At 40.1% G+C, this 13924-nt stretch overlaps 1 protein-coding gene across 1 annotated transcript in view; it reads right to left on the bottom strand.

Annotated features, from left to right (window-relative positions):
- Positions 1-5876, bottom strand: part of AMPD3 (adenosine monophosphate deaminase 3) — a 64042-nt gene extending 58166 nt beyond the window's left edge. The window contains exon 1 of the mRNA XM_075129409.1: positions 5776-5876. The gene's annotated coding sequence lies outside the window, so the exon portion shown is untranslated. The remainder of the gene's footprint in view (positions 1-5775) is intronic.
- Between the last annotated feature and the right edge of the window lie 8048 nt (positions 5877-13924).

The following is a 13924-nucleotide window of genomic DNA, read 5'->3' as shown; positions in this document are numbered from 1 at the left end:
CGTCGTACTAACAGACGTATTGGAGCATGAGTTTTCGTGGGTGAATACCCACTTCATCGTACTAACAGACGTATTGGAGCATGAGCTTTCGTGGGTGAATACCCACTTCATCGGACATCCGACGAAGTGGGTATTCACCCACAAAAGCTTATGCTCCAATACGTCTGTTAGTCTATAAGGTGCCATAGGACTCTTTGCCACTTTTACAGATCCAGACTAACACGGGTACCCCTCTGATGCCTGTAACAGTTTAGTGCACCAGGAAACTTTTAAAATCTGAACTCAAGAGATAATGCTGACACATAGTTATTTTTGAGCTTTCAGTGTACTGTATCAGGAAGTATAGTTTCCTCTGTTAGCAGGAAACACAAGGGAGAAGCATTATATGAATTGGTTTCAGAGTAACACCGTGTTAGTCTGTATTCGCAAAAAGAAAAGGAGTACTTGTGGCACCTTAGAGACTAACCAATTTATTTGAGCATAAGCTTTCGTGAGCTACAGCTCACTTCATCGGATGCATACTGTGGAAAATACAGAAGATGTTCTTATACATACAAACCATGAAAAAATGGGTGTTTACCACTACAAAAGGTTTTCTCTCCCCCCACCCCACTCTCCTGCTGGTAATAGCTTATCTAAAGTGATCACTCTCCTTACAATGTGTATGATAATCAAGGTGGGCCATTTCCAGCACAAATCCAGGGTTTAACAAGAATGTCTGAGGAACAGGGGGGTAGGAAGAAACAAGGGGAAATAGGTTATCTTGCATAATGACTTAGCCACTCCCAGTCTCTATTCAAGCCTAAGTTAATTGTATCCAATTTGCAAATGAATTCCAATTCAACAGTCTCTCGCTGGAGTCTGGTTTTGAAGTTTTTCTGTTGTAATATCGCAACTTTCATGTCTGTAATCGCGTGACCAGAGAGATTGAAGTGTTCTCCGACTGGTTTATGAATATTATAATTCTTGACATCTGATTTGTGTCCATTTATTCTTTTACGTAGAGACTGTCCAGTTTGACCAATGTACATGGCAGAGGGGCATTGCTGGCACATGATGGCATATATCACATTGGTAGATGTGCAGGTGAACGAGCCTCTGATAGTGTGGCTGATGTTATTAGGCCCTATGAATACAGACTAACATGGCTGTTACTCTGAAACTAGTCTTGAAAGCTATCAGTAAGATATTTGGAAAGTGTTCTCTTCTAACCACCTGTCAACTTTCCAGTTGGAATCTACCTGTAGGTCTTGTTAGTGAAATTGCATTTCTTACAGCAGCTCATGTGAAATATCATTTCAAAATCAGTTTATTTTAAATCTGTTCAGTTTGGGCTTTGAAAGCATTTACTCTTAATGGAAGTTTCTCTTTGAAGTTAAAAATTATTTCCTAAGCTGGAAAGATCTGACCACATTATTGTACAAATCAATGGATCACTCATGTTTAGAGCTTGAATCATCTTTTAATCTGCTCAAACAGAGCAGGATTTCCAGGAAGTTAAGTTTCACATCTGTTGTCCTAAAATCTCAAATCCATTTATAATCTTTTTCATCCACCCCTCCCAAATTTCAGTGTACTGCCACCCAATCGTCAGCCTCATTTTATCAGATATTCTATTCACCCAGTACACACACAAAAGAAAATATTTGGCAAGCAACTATCTGAAAAGGTATACACTGCCACTGCATGCTAAATAATGTAACAATGTAGTCATATGCCAAACCCATATTGGGAAGCTAATAGTTTCTCTAGTATGATAACTCTAAAAATGGAAAAGGAGTACTTGTGGCACCTAGGTGCCACAAGTACTCCTTTTCTTTTTGCGAATACAGACTAACACGGCTGCTACTCTGAAACCTGTCATTATGTAAGGCTCTAAAAATGGAGAATACTGAGAATTTTGATTTCTGCATAAACAGGAATGGAGACTTAATTTAAATCTGGCAGACGTGTTTGTCTACTACAGATGGTCTCAGCAGGTGATGTGCAGTTCTGGATTTGTATTATATTTAAACTAGGGTTCAGATTTGGTGATGAACCAGATCTATGGCTTGGGTTTGGATTTCATGGTGTTATGCTTATAAGAAGCACACAGGATCTTTTTCAGGGAAAAAGGCAATATGCCGCGTTTATTGAAAATACAACAGTTAGCATATGCATTCAATTACACAACACAGACACACACGCACAAGTCCTGCAGATGGTCTTTATAGTTACCAGTCTGTCATAGCTTGAGTCAATCTAATGGCCAGTTAGATTGAACACGAGTGAGGAGCTGGGCTCTGTCGGTCGCAATCCGATGCTCCAAGGCTTTGCAGGACTGACCCCAGAGCTCTATGGCAAAACACCCCATCTTTATACTTGTACATTTCCATTTTAGTCTATGGATTTTGCAGTGTTATTCTGTAATCATTAGTCCTTAAGTGGTGTTAATCGTGGGGTTTTCCGCTTTTATCTCTTATTTGTTGTCTCGCCTTCAGGGGTGTTTGCCTCACCTCTGAGGTTGTCAATGCTGCTAACTCATTTTAGCCTCAGATACAATGGATATTCTCTGATTATTTCCTGCTGTCTCTCCAAGTCTCTTACGTCTTCTTGACCATCTGGACGTTTGTAATGGCTTTCACACACATCCTTAACCATGCACACATCCTTTACTCACACCAAACAATTTTACAGAGAATTTCAGAAAGGATAACATTTTAGAAAGGATTATATGGTTACTAAAGGGATTACAAAGGAACCTCACACAACTTCGTTTGCAATGTAGATAAGAACCAAGACCTTCTAGCAAATACTGTAATGAAAACTTATCCTAAAACAAAAGGTGACCATAATCATCCAGAAGGACTGTTCTGGTCTGTTCCTGCCTTAACATTAGTTCAGACACAGGCAGCCTGTCTCATGAGTTTCTACCAGTGTCCCAGAGGGTCATTCCTTTCTGCTATTCAAAAAGGGTGGCTGGCAGGATGAAATCAAATCATACATTAATACATACTACATTATTATAACCATCAATCATAATCTCTAATACAAATATAAAATCCTACTCTTCCAATGGCACTGATGTCTCACAAACTGCTCTTGTGCAATTTGCTCCAAAATGGCAGATATTTTTTGAGATCAGCTATCCTCATGAGATTTTCACAAAAAGTTGTTCTCAAGATACTTTGGCTGTATCTAAATGAGAACTACAGAATAAATCTGGCATTGGGTACAACTGTGGTGGAGGTATACAAAACCCGCACCAGCAAGGAAAGGGTTAATCAGCCACATTGGGCCAAGGCATCCCCACCTCACAGCTGCAAAGCATGCATGGCTTGGAGGAGGCACTCAAAAAGGAGAACACCCAGCTGAGTAGAAGGGCAGACAGTGGAAGCAAACTGGCCTACACTCCAGGAAAGATGCATTGCAAGAGGTCCTCCTGCCCAAGATTCTGGCTGTAGTGGCTTTTGCCAAAACCTGCAAGAAGAGACTTCTGACACTGAGAAGCTCTGAGACTTTACCTTTGATTTCACTTATCTAATATTTTTACTTTATCTGCTGGAAAAGAGGGGACTGGTAGGAAGCGATCCATGGAGGCAGCAGTATAGCATGTTTGGGTGCGGGACTTAAGGCTTACCACACGGCCCTGGACCAGAAGGCAGTGGAGAGGGTTGGCCTGGGCTCCCCTACTAGTTCTTTGGCAGTGCAGAATGCAGAAAGCCTACCCCAATAAGGGGAATATGGGGGAGAGAAGGCCCTGAAGTCAAAAGTCTTGAGACCCTAAGATCTTGTCCCAGGGCAGATCTGAAGCCCTTGCTTAACCAATAGGGCTGGAGTCTTTATATACCCCAAATGGTCTTACTGGCATTAGATGCATGACCTGACCAGAGCACTGAGCCACAAGAGGGACAGACTGCCACAAGGCAGGAGTAGCGGTCAACGGGGCCAAGACAGAAGAGAACCTGCTATGCCCCGGCCTGCCGACAAGGCAGCACCTGCAATGAGTGATCTCTGTCACACCAACCAGAACTGAGACGGTAAAGTTGGTTTGAGTTCAGCTGTAGAGGCATTTGGTCGATCCATTTATTATAGATATCGGCGCTGATTCTCTGATAGGGCCAGAAAGGGCTCAAGGAAGTCTGGATTGGAAGTAAGGATGTGTCTGATGTGATGTGTTGTACTTACACTCCTTTTTGTACTTGCAGCTGGTAAGGTATGTTCCTGTGTGGGTGTCTAGTATCATGAAGGAAGCCATACAGTGTTTCTTGATGAAAGAGAAAATGCCCTCAATTGAATGTGATGGGATGGTATTAGCTAGCTGCCTAAAGTGTGTCTCTCCTCCCATGGGCATCACTTCAACTTTCCTGGGTTTAGCTTCAACCAGCTGTTTCTCATCCAAGGATCAGAGCTCTGGTTGCAGAGGTGAAGTTGCCCAACTTGACCTTCTACCCATAGTTTGTGCAGAAAGGGCAGAACTATCTAAGTGTGCTGCCACACATGGGAGAACCAGCAGCATCGTGATCCACAGCGTCAAACACCACGTTGTGATCCACAAGGAGGAGGACAGATGTTTTACCATCGTCCCTGGCCAGGAGATCATCCAGCAGTGCAACCAGCGGAGTTCCCATACTTAAAGCCTTATTGAGAAGAATCTAGGGTATTGGAAGACTTCAGGTGATGTTGGAGACAGCTTGTAATCCTCTTCTTAATTACCTTCCTCAGGAAAGGAAGGCTGAATGCTGGCAAGTAGTTTGCAAGGTTAGTGGTACCTTGAGTACGGCTTGGACAATGTCATGTTTTAAAGTAAGTAACTAACTAGTTAGAGGATCTAGATATTCACTGCAGTCTTTCACCAGCCAGCAGTGGCTACTAACTTTCTGGACATGCTGCTCCTTCTGCATTACATCTGGACCCTTGGGGGAAAAAACAATATGAACAAATGTGAAGATGCAGCTGATGTACATCTATTCATTCCAAAAATATTTAAAGCCAAGAAAATGCAAAAATCTGTCCTTTCCCCACCCACTCCAGCATCAACTAAACTCAAAGGGACAGATTCTCAACCGCACCTGAGCAAAGCTCTAGCCCAGAGACAATGGGGACCCTCACACAGCTATTCATGGCTCACTGATCCTTCACCACCCAGCCCCAGAGTAAACTGGAAATACAAAATTAAGAAGCAGCTACAATTTGACATCAGCATAAGGTCTCTCAATAACTTATGGCAATTTGAAGATTATGCATAGCAGAGCTCTATTCCTCCTCCTGCTCTCCCCCCCGCCCCACCAACACAACGCCAAGCCAGAGGTGTGGGAGGTGGCAGGTACAGGAACTGGCTCTGTCATCTCCAATAGCAGAGAGTTCCACTACACAAGGGGAATTCTCTACTGGCCACCTACAGACAGAATATGGCCACTTAGCATGCACCTGAGCAATGATATGCAGCCACAATGGATCAGAGAATCCACCCCCAAATGTGTTTGTTTTAAATTAATAGGTCTGAGTTCTCACCTGAAAATTTTTATTTTACATTATTTTGTCTCTAGCCTGATTAGGAGGAAAAATGCTATGCCTATACTTGCATGCAGAATAAGGACACGAGGTTCTGTCTTACTTCCTCAAAGCTTCCCTAAAATATTTGGAATGGGATCTGTATCCTGTCAATTCTCTCCATATTATTTCCCATTATATAAATAATGGAAATAAAGAAAAAGCTGTTTTATACACTGTGAAAACTCTTTAGCAGGAGGGAAAACTGAGTCCAATATAATAAAATATGCATGTGCCACCTACCTACAAGACAGGGACTGATTCCGTTTTGCCAGACGTTCGTTTATTTTGTCAACAGGCTCCTTATGTCACGACTGAAAGTCCTGTTGCACCACTTGCTGTCCATACTGCGTATATTTGTTCTAGTATCTCCTTGTCTGTTGACCTTGTTGGTATTATGTAAACAGCAGTTATGCAAGGAATGAAAGCTGCTCAGTGTCTCACAGATTTTAGATTGCATAACACAGTTTATTGCTATTAGAGCTTTCTGTATTCCTACCAATACTCCACATGAAGTAAAAGGGGGGGAAAGCACTCTTCACTTTATTAGAGATATGTGTCCCATCTTCAAGACTGCCTGTAAGAGCTTTTTGCCATCACAGTATTATTTTACTTCTGAAATTTCATGTAGCCCTATTCTCCCCCACAGGATGGATGGAATTCATTCCTGTGCAGAGGGCCAGCATAATGCCTACACACCACTTAAGCTCTCTTTTGAAGGAGTAAGTGAGACTTAAGTGGCACATAACTGCTGTACTGGCTTTCTGCACAGGGATGAATTTAATCCAATAAAGCAAATTCTGTTGAAGTCAATGGGACTCCTGTGGAGGAGAACAGGGACCTTGATGTTTAAATACCTTGTATCTAAGAGGGACTGACTGGCTCAGAGGATTGATAATAGCCTAGGACACAAAAACTTTACCTATAGCTTACCAAATCCATCACAGATTAGTTTAGGCATCAAAAGTTTATGTTGGTTGATGGGGCTCCTATGTGAAATGAATTCATGGCCTCAGTCCCGTATCTAGTGGACAAGTGTCCATTCTCATTGACATCCTTTTTACTGATCTCAGAAGACAGGCTAATGTTGGATGGAGATAGAGAATGACTTACTCTTGGAGCCACAGAAGTGGTCTCTCCAAATCAAGGTTGAGGCACTCTACTGAGCTTGCGTCACTGTTCCTTGTATTATAGTCATTCTGTAGACAAAGAGAAGGCCTGATTAAAACCCAGCATCTTTCATGAGTACTAAAATTCAAGTACAAATATAAATCCTATGTACATTTGAGTGTGAATATGTAGGCTTCACACGGAACAATTCTGATGATATCTATCTATTGCTGTCTGACAGTTATAATGCGAGACAGTTATAATGAGAGAACAAGCACGGGCATGTTTTATTTCAAACATGCCCATGCTTGTTCTCTCTCCCAACCCCATGTTTTTCATAACAACCATTGATGTTATCTGTCATGATTGCACATATCTAGAAGAAAGGATTGTTATTTATGTTCCCTCTGCTGGCTGGTTCTGCAGCAGCAGGTGAAAGTATTAAATTGTTGTTCGTGCCCTTTTTCTAATTTTCCCTCCTGCACACACACAACTCCTGACAGCAGCAGATGTGCAATTCGAAATAAAAAATACAATATAAACGTTTTCTTTTCTGAACACCATCTTCAGTGACATTATTGGCCCGCTGGGAAGATTTGAGGACTGGCTCTGGCCCTAAGGCAAACTGAGTTTGAGACCCCTGGTATAGATGATATTTCTTTAACATTAACATTTCATATCAATTTTGCCTCCCTCCAGAACCAATATTTTGTTGCACATTAATGAATCTTCATTTTGAAATATTAAACAGTTATATAGTATCCTATCCAAAAAAATAGGGAAAGAGCATTTGCATGTGTGCACACACTCCTTTACCAGTCCTGAACTGTAAGTTCACCTTTGGGCATATCTTTTTATCAAAGCAACGGTAATCTCTAGCAAATGTTCCATCTCTTTGCCACATCCATATATGCTTTAATAATTTAGAGGTTACTGAAAATGCTCTCATACAAAATGCAACAGCTACTGGAATAATAATCTGCAAGGAATATTCCAGGGATGCTTTCTCTAGCTAAGAATGCATCCCACAAACGCCTGTTATATAAAAAGGTTTAAAGATCTACTATGTCAGCCCACAGTGCCAGTGAGTGGCTGTGGACAGAGCCACATTCAATTGTCTTCCACCATGTGGAGGGTTGCTGCAATAGTAAATCTTCTAGCATTATTATGGGAGAAGTAGATGGAGGGTCAGCAGTGAGCGGATCCTACATGCCTGATGACATCAGAAAAAATATAAACTATTACCCTAGACGGTTATAGCATAGTTAATTTTGCTGCTAGACAACCTGGGTCAGATTTTCTCCTGCATTAGAGCTGTGTTGAACCCATCAACCAGCACAAAGCTATCTTAAAGCCAGTTTAGCTAGCCCTGGGAGAATTGCCCATGTGATAAGAAATCCTGCAGAGCCACCTACTGTTTAAATTAAAAGTGTCCCACTTCATAAGTGCACTATGTTTTATTTTAAAAAAATGCATAGATGGAATCATGTAAGTTAGAGAAGAAAAAGATCTATTCAGTCCTCTGATGCAAATCCCTGGCAATGCAAGATAGCTCCAGATTGTGCATTTATACGTGATTTTGATAACTTTCAATTTTAAATGTTTCATCTGATGGGGCTTCCACCATTTCTCTTGAGACATTGTTCCAGAATCTGTCAAGAAGTTTTCTCTGATACTAATCTTTTTTATTGCCGTATATTACACTTAGTTATACCCTCTGTTCAAACCAAATTAGCCTCTCCTCTCATGCTTTGTATTTAAACCCTTCAGATAGCTGTACAGTGTTAGTTTCCTTCCTTGTTTGATGTTTAACCAAGCTATACATATTTAGTTCTTCCCTCAAAAGTAAGTTCCAAGAACCCACAAACAATTTTTGCAGCTATTCAGTGAACCTCCTCTAGTTTGTCACTATCTTTCTGGCAGTCCCAGTACACAAAACTGAATGCAGTATTCTAGATCTGGTCACACCAGAGCTGTAGAGAGAATGACTAGTGTACTTGGTCAGAATATTCAGAAACTTCAGAACTCAACATTTCTCCACCACTTCAATAGCTCTTATCTCCCTGCTCTGAGATACGGTGCCCACACGTGTGCATCCCAAAATTATATGGACCTTCCTCCCCCACCCACTCCCCCCCCGCTCTTCCCCCCAATCACATTGCAAACTAATTTCTTGGCTCCTGTCACCAGTGGCCTCTTTTAGCATTACTGCTTTTGAGTATCTGCTTAGGATTGTTTTTGTAGAATTTTTTTCCAAGCTAAATATTTTCTTCCCACAGCCTCCAAAGAGAAGAAAATATGATCTTGCAATTAAAGCACAGATTAAGTAGCCAGGTTGTCTGTGCTCTACTCCTGTCTCTGCCATAGCTCTTTCCTATGTGATCTTAGGCCAGTCACTTAACTTCTCTGTCAGTTTCCTTCTCAGTAAAATTGAATTGATGATATTTATCTATTCTAAAGGAATGTTGTGAAGCTAAACTAATGTTTACGAAGTGCATGGAAATCTTCTGATGGAAGGCACTAGAGAGGTGCAAAAGATGAGGATTATTTCTCTATCTCACTTAACAACTTTACGTTTGGCATCCTCTGCAAATGTCATTAACATTGTTTACTTCTCCCTCTTACAGTTCACTAACAAAGAAGTTAAATAAAGCCCTGAGGAAAAAAACACATACTTGACTTTTAACAGGAGTAGTTCCACTGAAGGGGACTATTTGTGTGCTTAAAGCCAAACATGGGTGCAAATGTTTGCAGAATCAGAGCCTTAAGATAGTACTTGATACCAATCCTTGCAGCAACACCTCCCAATGCTCAGTATGTTACTGTTTATAATTGTCCCAGCTAGATTAAGGGAACTATATAGTCCTAAATTTAGATGGACAGTCATTAAAAATGGAATTTGGCCATCTCTGCAGAGTGACTTTGCACATCTTTAGCGAGTCATATGGTCCATATCTCTGCCAGGGCGGTATTCTCCCCAGTACATACAAATGTTTGATCAGTCAAAATTGTAACTCGCTGTTTTAGTTATTCAAAGTAGGTGAAAGTCAAATACTAGGACACTTCAGTCTGAGTGGCTTTTGAAAGGGCTGTAATTTTCTTTCTGCTTTGACTGAGGCATGAGGCCAGGTACTGATTGTTTCAGTCACAAATGGCAGATAACTGTACATTTTTAATGTCCCTCAGGATTACATACTACTGGCAATGACAGACTGAAGAAAAGATATTTTGTTTCCACCTTTGCATACATTGCATGGTGTAAAGAAGATTAAATGAATGAGCACAAATATCAACTAAAACTAGCCAATAAGCACAAAAGATGGGAACAGAGCCTACAGCGTACCTGTCCCTAACCCAAAATGGTGTGGGGGATGCTCTGACCCCAATCCTGTAATCTGTACCCATACCAGACCCTTCTGAAGTCATGGGTGGTATTTGCACATGCTTGCATCATCAGGATCATGGAGTTAATTAAGATGGAGGAGCTGGGGGGAGCCACACTAAAGTATGTGACGTTGCTCTTAGTGAATCAGTGAATTTTCCACCAAGTTATTGCTTCACAGAATCTCATCAACTCCTGCACAACAACAGGTACAGCTCGTCCACTGTTGGTAGCATGGTTGGTGAACCAGTTACTCTGCTGATGTTGGAGGGCACAGGAGCAAGACTCGGGGCTGACTCTCTGCATGGATTCATTGGGCTGGAGACAGGTTGCTGCTCAAAATGCTATGGATAATGAAGAAAACTCATGGAGTGGAACAAAGCATCGTTCATAAGATTTGTTAAACATTTGTGAGTTGAGAAAAGCAGCAGCTCAGATTATAAAGGCTTCATTGATGAAGGTGTCTGATCATTGATCTTCATCCTGACAAAGCTCCAGGAAAAACACTTTTCTTCTAAGCTGTGGCCTTTGTGATGAAACTACTGAAAGCTGTTTAGAAGGTGAATGTACAAGTGGAATAGACAAAGGCTCCAGGAAATAATTATCTGAAGCAGATTAGCCCATTTCTGCTACTATGCAAGCTATATATCAACACATTTCACTGAATGATAAGTTGGTGGTTCCATTTTTAATCTGTTTTGTGGATCATGAGTAGATTTTAGGCATATGCGATAACTTAGGGTACTTAACCCTGGTAGTTTCATCTCCATTATATTACAATAGTGCCTAGGGGCCCCAACATGTTAGGCTCCGTTCATAAACGTGGTAACAAAGAGTCCCGACCTTGGAGAGCTCACAGTTTAAATAGAGAAGACAGATAAAAGGTAGGGAAAAAGGAAGCATTATCATCATTTTACAGGTGGGGAACTGAGGCACAGAGAGATTAAGTGACTTTTCTATGGTTACACAGACGGTCCCAATGTGGCACAGCCAGGAACTGAACACAGATCTCTTTATCCAGTCCATTATCACATGCCCATCTTTCCTCTCTAAGGCAAATCATCATAAATCATCATTTGTTTGCCTTAGTACTCCACATTCTAGTAAATGAACATGTAGTGACTGCCTTTGTAGAAGATAGAAAGAGTTTGGAAACACCTTAGAATTGATTTTCAAAGCAGTCTAGGGGATAGGATTTTATCACACATCTTCCTTTAATTTTAATGTCAGGTAAGTGTATGAATTAATGGCTAATCTTCTTGACTGGAGACTAGCTGGAGCAGTCAGGAAGGGAATTAAATTAATAATGCAAGAGGTAGAGGAGGGTGATAAGATGGCAAATTCAAACTCAGCATGTCATGAAAAAATTGAACCGATGTGATTAAAGAATGTGGAGAGAAGACATTTTTCAATTGCTTATATTCCAAGGCTAGGAGCCTCGGGAACAAGCAAGAAGAATTGGAAATTGTCATTGATGAGAAGAAATTTGATACAACTGGCATTAATGAAACTTGGTGGAACTATTTTCATTACTAAAATGTTAAAATCGCTGGTTATAATCTCTTCAGGAAGGATAGACTGGGTACAAGGGTCGGGGGTGGCACTCTACATTAGAGGTGTCATTTCCTGGTTCTGAGTTAATAATAACTCAGGACCACAGAATCTTGAATTCACAGGTATCCACGTGCTAACTACCACTCAGGAGTTGGATACTGGTAGGGGTTTGTTACAGACCACCAAATCAAACCAGAAGACAAGATGAGTTGCTTCTTAAACACTTGTATGTAATATGTGGAAAGAAAAACTGTTCTGGGAGACTTCCATTTGGGGGACATATGCTGGAGACCTCATCCAGTAGTAAAACCATCATATAAGTTTCTAAAAATTATAGATGATTTTCTAACACAAAAGGTGTTCAACCAGCATGAGGTAACTATTTTGGCCCGCATTACGATGGATAAAGATGAATTAATCGCTACTTTGGAAGTTGGTAGTTGTCTAGGGACCAGTAATCATGATCTGATTACATTCAATATAGACAAACAGAAGACAGTCCCAACTAGTAAAAATATATTTATAGTTGGTGCTTCAAAAGGGATAATTCCCTAAAGCTGTAAAAAATTATGAGTGAAATTGATCGGGAGGAAAAATTTAGACAGAAAAATGTGAATGAAAATTGTGATTTCTGTAAGAGGAGTTTATTAGATGGCCAAAAAGCAAAAATTCCACAATCAAGAAAAAGGACAAATTGGGGGGAAAGCCCATGCTGGTTCAGTAGCAAAGTTAAGGCAGCAATTAGAAATAAATAAAATAAAAAAAACAATATATAATACATGGAAAAAAGGAAAATAGCCCTAATTGCCATTTATCAAGCAATTAAAATTAATCAAATTAATTGCACGATTAAAAAGATTAATCGTGCAATTAATTGCACTGTTAATAATAGAATACCATTTATTTAAATATTTTTGGATGTTTTCTACATTTTCAAATATATTGATTTCAATTATAACAGAATACAAAGTGTACAGTGCTCACTTTATATTTACTTTTTATTACAAATATTTGCACTGTAAAAACAAAAGAAATAGTATTTTTCAAATCACCTAATACAAGCACTGTAGCACAATCTCTTTATCATGAACATTGAATTTACAATGTAGAATTATGTACAACAAATAATTGCATTCAAAAACAAAACAATGCAAAACTTTAGAGTCTATAAGTCTATGCAGTCCTATTTCTTGTTCAGCCAATCGCTCAGACAAATAAGTTTGTTTACATTTGCAGGAGATAATGCTGCCCGCTTCTTGTTCACAATGTCACCTGAAAGTGAGAACAGGCATTCACATGGCACTGTTGTATCCAGCGTTGCAAGATATTTACATGCCAAATGCACTAAAGATTCATATGTCCCTCATGCTTCAGCCACCATTCCAGAGGACATGCATCCATGCTGATGAGGGGTTTTGCTCAATAACAATCCAAAGCAGTGCGGACCGACGCATGTTCATTTTCATCAACTGAGTCAGATGCCACCAGCAGAAGGTTGGTTTTCTTTTTTGGTGGTTTGAGTTCTGCAGTTTCTGCATTGGAGTGTTGCTCTTTTAAGACTTCTGAAAGCTTGTTCCACGCCTCATCCCGCTTAGATTTTGGAAGGCACTTTAGATTCTTAAACCTTGGGTTGAGTGCTGTAGCTATCTTTAGAAATCTCACATTGGTACCTTTGCATTTTGTCAAATCTTCAGAGAAAGTGTTCTTAAAATAAGCATGTGTTGAGTCATCATCCAAGACTACTATAACATGAAATGTATGGCAGAATGCGGGTAAAATAGAGCTGGAGACTTATAAATCTCCCCCAAGGAGTTCAGTCACAAATTTAAGTAACACATTATTTTTTAAATGAGTGTCATCATCATGGAAGCATGTCCTCTGGAATGGTGACCATAGCATGAAGGGGCATACGAATGCTTAGCGTATCTGGCATGTAAATACCTTGCAATGCCGGCTACAAAAGTCCCATGCGAATGCCTGTTCTCACTTTCTGGTGACATTGTAAATAAGAAGTGGGCAGCATTATCTCCTGTAAGTATAAACAAACTTGTTTGTCCTAGCGATTGGCTGAATGAGAAATAGGACTGAGCGGACTTGTAGACTCTTAGGGTTGTGCAGTTATGTAACAAAAAAAAATCTAGATTTGTAAGTTGCACTCTCACGATAAAGAGATGGCACTACAGTACTTGTATGAGGTGAACTGAAAAATACTGTTTCTTTTGTTTGTCATTTTTACAGTGCAAATATTTGTAATCAAATATAATATAAGGTGAGCACTGTACACTTTGTATTCTGTGTTGTAATTTAAATCAGTATATTTGAAAATGTAGAAAAACATCCAAAAAT

This window comes from Caretta caretta, chromosome 6, assembly GCF_965140235.1.
Source record: "Caretta caretta isolate rCarCar2 chromosome 6, rCarCar1.hap1, whole genome shotgun sequence".
NCBI lineage: Eukaryota > Metazoa > Chordata > Testudines > Cheloniidae > Caretta > Caretta caretta.
The sequence above is the reverse complement of the archived record's forward strand: the minus strand, read 5'-3'. Positions and strand labels throughout refer to the sequence as shown.